Source organism: Helianthus annuus, chromosome 17 (genome assembly GCF_002127325.2).
Source record: "Helianthus annuus cultivar XRQ/B chromosome 17, HanXRQr2.0-SUNRISE, whole genome shotgun sequence".
Classification (NCBI taxonomy): Eukaryota; Viridiplantae; Streptophyta; class Magnoliopsida; order Asterales; family Asteraceae; genus Helianthus; species Helianthus annuus.
Genome location: NC_035449.2, coordinates 187,401,959 through 187,408,768, shown reverse-complemented (window position 1 = coordinate 187,408,768; position 6,810 = coordinate 187,401,959).

The window sequence follows — 6,810 nt, the reverse complement described above, 5'->3', positions numbered from 1 at the left end:
TGATGGCAAGATACCGAGGTTGTCCAAGGACACAAGAGCTTTTAATACCGGCTTATCGTCAACGTCTATTCGAATCAAAATTTGAGAAAAGATTTTTAAATTAATAAAAAGATAAAAGCAGAAAATAAAATAAAAAATAAAAATGTTAGACAAGAGAGAATCACTTGGATCCAACTTATCTTTCATGTACTCTTTTGATGATTTCCGCACTTTGGGCATTTTAAGATATTATCTTAGTTATAGTAGTAGGCCCCTCTTTTGGAGGCGACGTTACCCTCAACCTAGTGGTTTGAGTCAGCAAGGATACAATCCCACTAGGCCGGAATATTGAAAGACAATTAAGAAAGTTATTAATGCAAAATGTGGTGGACCCCCCTTACATGGCGACGATCACCCTCAACCCGTTGGTCTGAGTCAGCAAGGATACAGTCCTCGCGGGGTTGTGTTAAAGTTTTAATAGTAGTTTATGAATAAGGGGTGCAAGCGGTTTCTTACTCTCAGTCGGGCCAGTCACTCCCGACCAATCCATGGAGTAGTACTAAACTTGCACCAGGTTCTCGCAGGATCTATACACTGAACGAGACATAGAATTACCCAATCCACCCTTCTAACCTCCTTACAGGCAATTAACATGCTTTATATAGACCGTAAAGACATGAATATGTTGAGTAAACGGCATATGAAGAATGGGTGAATAAATTCGCCTTCAATATAAAAAAACTAATTATTAAAGTCATTAATACATACCCAATTAATAAGTAGCCAAAGTTCGGAAATCATAAAAGAAATACATAAAAGATATGTCTTCACCAAGTGATGTAAGAATTTAGCCAAACATGGCCTTTGTTTGGCAAAGATTCTTACGATCAATCTTGGATCCTGAGACTACACACACACTCTAAGGATGGAAAAATGGATGATGGTGTTGTAGTGGTGGTGGAGTGGTGGCAAGTGAGAGAGAAGTGGTTTGCCAAGGGATGAGTTGAAGTGGAACCAAGCACTTCTATTTATAGCTGTCTTCAGAAGCTTCAGCACGGCCCGTGCCTGGCTGGCACGGCCCCACGCCCATCTCTCTCTCTTCCTCATTAACTGCTTGTCAGATGTTGTACTAACACGACCCCATGTGTCAACGACACGACCCGTGGCCAAAGTACTTGTTGTACTATCACAGATTCTGAAAATCTTTGAGTTGACCACGCCCCGTCTTGGTTGCCATTTTTGTCTTTTGCAGTTGTCTTTTCCTCTACCCAGCATCCGTCTTCGGACATGGCTAGTGTCTCGTGGACACGACCCCATGTCAGCCTTCTGTTCTTGCAATTTTGTGGTTAGGATGTGAATCGGGGCTTGGCGAGTAGCGGCAAAGCCTCCTTCTTTACTATTATGTTGATTTTTGCTGTCTTTTTGCTCCTTTTGCAAATTTAAGCTCTTTTATCCCTGAAAATCTAAAAGGAACGAAAACACGAGCTTTTTCAACATTAGTACTAAAAAGGGTTGCTTTTACGCCGTATTTGACATAATTTATATGTTGTATTTTAATTACATCATTGGTATATTTGCTAGTTATTTTTAACAGCCATACTTAAGACACACCTAACAGTGACCATTTTAACAACATGAGACAATGTCTCTCCAAAATCAAGCCCTTCATGTTGACTATACCCTTTAGCTACTAACCTAGCCTTAAACCTCTCAACTTCACCATTAGATTTATATTTAATCTTGTATGTCCACTTACATCCTATGGCCTTTCTATCTTTCGGCAAATTAACCATATTCCAAGTACCATTCCTATATAATGCTTCCATCTCCTTATTCATGCCATCTACCCACCTAGGATCTTTAACAACATCACTAAAGCATGCAAGTTCAATAGTTTTATTCAAATTGGACATAATACACATATTATCAAAAGATATATTTGAATAATTCACAGATTTCTCTATACCATACTTGACTCTACCCTCAAAAACATATTCATCAAATCTTTTAGGCATAGAAATATTTCTAGAAGAATGTCTAACATGTTGTGTGCCCTCAGATAGCTTTGTGTCAACATTTGATCCTGAAGTGTCCTCTGTCCTACCACTATTACCTAGACCACTACTGCTCACCTGTTCTGTCTGTTGACCAAGATCAACTCCAGAATCATGGGCTGATGTAGAGGGTGACAGTGGTTGCTGATCATCACTAACAGGATCATGAGCACCACTTATACCCTCTTCATTATTGGGCATGTTAGGAACTTCAGATGTAATATTATCAAAAAAGTTTATATGATTCAGATTTATTTCACAAACATCTTCTTGGTTATCAAATGATTTAAGTTTAAAAATGTACATTTTCATAGAACTTTACATCTCTAGAAAAAAAAAACTTTATTGTTGTCCAAACTCCACAGTTTATACCCCTTTTTACATTAGAATAACCAAGGAAAACACATTTTTCTGCATGATATGCAAACTTATCAGGTTCATTTAAAATTGTACTGAAACATAAACATCCAAAGTTCCTTAAATGTGACAAAGAGGGTCTAAATCCAAATATCATTTCAAAAGGACTTCTACTATTCAACACATAGGAGGGTAACCTGTTAATTAAATATACAGCAGTTAGAATGCAATCAGACCAAAACCTTAAAAGTAAACCACCCTGGAACATCAAGGCCCTAGTTGTGTTTAAAAGATGTCTATGTTTCCTCTCCACCACACCATTTTGTTGTGGTGTATAGGAACAAGAAGTCTGATGTAAAATCCCTTTAGATTTACAAAACATATTTATATTATTATTCACTTCCCATTGTCATTCTAAACACTTTAACTTTCTTTTTAAATTGAGTTAAAACCAATTCATAAAAATCTTTTAATTTTTCAAATACTTCTGTTTTATTTGACAAAAAATAACACCACACAGACCTTGAAAAGTCATCAACAATTGTCAAAAAAATACTTAAACCCTTCATAACTTGTGACTTTGTATGGACCACTACAAGTCCAAATGTACTAAGTCACCAACATATTTGGTTTTATGTTCACTTAAGGGAAATGGGACCCTAACTTGCTTAGTTCTCTGACATAGTTCACATGGACCATGATCACTAGAGTTTAGATTAAGATGTTTTAACACAACTAAGACCTGGTCTGAAGGGTGCCCTAGTCTACTATGCCAAGTAAATGATTTCACAGAACTACTAAAACAAGCATTAACAGAATTACCATTATTTCCTACAAAATACAATCCACTATCCTGACTACCATTCACCGGGACTTTCCTTGACTTGGAATCCTGTAATACACAACTATCCTCATTAAACACAACTAAAACATGGTTATCCGAAGCCAACTTGTATACAGTCAGCAAGTTAACACAATAGTCAGGAACATAAAAGACATCTTCCAAAATTATATCCTCTGTTAGTTTTAGATTTCCAATCTTTAAAACCTTAACATTTGTTCTATTAGGGTAACTCACAGTAATACCAAACTCAGATACATCAACAACATTTATTAAATTTTTATCGATCTTAACCATGTGTTGACTAGCCCCCGAGTCAACAATCCACCCATAGTTATTACTAAACATAACAGAACTGGAACAACTAACAAAGTTAAACACATTAAAGCACTCACCTCCCATACTAGGATTCTGAGACTCTGACCCACTATTTTCACCAACTAAACTTAATAACTTGGTAATCTGCTCAGAAGTAAAAGGCAACCCAGACCCAGTAGAAGTAGCAGATTTTCCAACAACAGAACTAGACTTATTATTACTCCCTCTGTCGAATTATAAGTGTCCATATTTCCTTTTTTATTTGTCCCACTTCAAGTGTCCACTTTTAAAATTTACTAGCCAAATTCCAAGTTTACCCTTACCCTTTGACATAGACAACTTGAATAAATAAAAAATATAGGTTGGCCACATACTAGAAAAGAACAAGACAAAAAAATACATCTTTCATATTTGAATGAGTACATGCATTTTGTTATCTGATGAATTCATACACTAACATGACAACAAGACAAAAGATTTTCCATCTTCAATTTTTCTTTACATGCATGTGCTGTACAAGACAAAAGAATTTCCATCCTTTCCTTTGCTTCTTCTTTTTCTTTTTCATTTCTCTAGTGAGCTAAATGTGAGACTACTTCATCAATTAAATTGCTATCACACTCGATTCGCAACGGTAACTTTCCTTAACGTTCCAATTTACCTTTACCAATATGCGGTGTTTGATAATGGTTGCTACCATGCACCTTCATGATTTCTTTCACGCATGTTTGTAGAGTCAAAAAGACATTGTTAAGCTCATGGGACCAATTCATCTATTGATCCCAAAACCTCTTGTTCTTGAAGTGATTGAATCGTGTGAAAAAACCCGAGATCTAACACATTTAAATCTGGGCTATTTGGAGGTTGAAAATGAAGTCGAATATCAAACTCATCTCGAGATGCTTCTTGAATAAATTGTTCATCGTCAATATTAATATGTGGCTTCGCATTGTCTTGTTGAATAAAAATTGGACCCGTATGACCTTGTGGCCATTTATCCCTTATAGCCGGTAGTACTTTATCAATTAACCATGACCTCGTTACTTCTTTAGTCACCGATAAAATAGGCTTAGTCTCTAAAGTTCCCGCAACACGATTCTTAATTGAACGTTTTGCGGGTTCAAGTTTTGTGAAAGGAAAGATACATATCTTTCCCGAAAAATGTACATTACCCGACGTATCAAATCTTGGTCGTGCAACAACGGCTTTGTGATAAGTTTTTTTAATTTACACGTTCTTAATGGCTCATCCTCGCCAGGTACAAGGTAGTAACGTTTTGATGGTTTTTGACATGTAAAACCATTTTTCATCAATGTGAACGACGTTAAACATATCATAAAATGAAGGAGTAGATAAAGATGGAGCAATCATTGATAAACAAAATTCTAACATTGCTTTTTTATCCTCTTCTGTCAAAGTCGGCTTAATAACATTTGTGTGTGGTCGGATTTCACCTTCTTTTATTCTTCTATGCACCGTTGATTTTGGAACATTGATTGCTTTTGCAATTGATCGGATATTGGTTCGACGACGTAGTGGTATTTGTGAAACTTGATCGAAATTGATTTGTATCCTTTTTTGTCTAACTACATATGGTTTCCTTTAAGACACATTGACCACATATCCATGGCTGACTTGAAATCTAGCTCGATGCCAAATACGACTTACGGTGCGGGTAGATACGGAGAAATGCGATGCCACATCGCTTATAGATCCATATTTTAGTTTTCCATCGATACTTTGTTTCAACAAGGCTTCATATGGTTCGACGTTGGGAATCCGTCAAGTTTGGTTTAGTGTTTGAGTTGGCAAGGCTATCCATTCAATATAAAGAAATTGAATACACAAAACCTAGCTTATTGAAGAAGAAGGACTGAAGGAGTACTCTGACATTAAGCAAATGGTTCGACGTTGGGAATCCGTCAAGTTGGGAATCCGTCAAGTTTGGTTTAGTGTTTGAGTTGGCAAGGCTATCCATTCAATATAAAGAAATTGAATACACAAACCTAGCTTATTGAAGAAGAAGGACTGAAGGAGTACTCTGACATTAAGCAAATGGGTTTGACCACAATTGGAATGGGTACTTTATTAATATAAAAAGGCGGTAAAACTTGGCGGTAAATATACAGTGGTTTTGACTCCAAAATTGAATAGATAAAATCTACTGTAACAGTAATTTTTTGGCGGTGAATATTGAGATAAGAAGTGATTCCAAAAAATTCAATACTGACTCTTTGGAAACAAAGTTGTCAATATACAACTTAAGTCGGGTCAACAAACATTAGTTTACTTTTTTACATAATTGATATTTTGAGTATGTAAAGGGTAATATAGTCATTTGGTAAGCAAAGAAAACAATAATTTAATCTACCTTAAACTTTGTGTTTTTCAAGTTAAGACACTTTGACCGGGACGGAGGGAGTATTATTAGTAAAGATTGCCTTTATTAGAAGGATTACTATTATTAACTCTTTTCTTAAAACCTGGAGGATAACCGTCAATTTCAAAGCACCTATCAACAGTATGACCCAACATATTACATTGTGTACACTTCAAATTAGGGTTAGGTCCTCTAGTTAACCTTCTTTTATTATCAAAACCTTGATTAGACTTAGACACAAATGACACACTCTATGTTTAAGACAGACTGCTTGACAACATATATGACTCTTCTCTAGAAACAATAGAGAATGCCACCTTTACAGAGGGAAATGGTTCTCTTGTCAAAATATTAGTTCTCATAGGTTGATATACATCATCAAGACCCATGAGAAAATGCATTAGTTTTATAAGTTTTGAAAAATCATTGAAATCCTTAGCAGCTTGACAAGAACAGGAAGACAGATGAAGCATAGCATCAAACTGCTTCCACATTGTTATCAACCTATTATAATACTCAGCAATAGTGGTGCCATTTTGAGAAATACTATTAATTTTTTATACAAGTCATAGACAACAGAACCATCAACCTTGTAAAAAGACTCTTTTAGATCAATCTACACTTCAGAAGCCAACTTAGAAAACACTTGACTAAGAAAAAAGTTCTTTAGAAACAGAATTTAATAACCAAGTTAACACGACAGAGTTACATCTATCCCACTGATTAGCTAAAACTTCATCATCCTTAGACTTTTCTACTTTACCATCAACAAATCCATATTTGTTCTTTGCTTATAAGGCTAGTTTCATGGCACTTGACCAAACAACATAGTTTTCAGTACCCTTTAGTTTAATACTTACAATGGCAGTACCCTTTAGTTT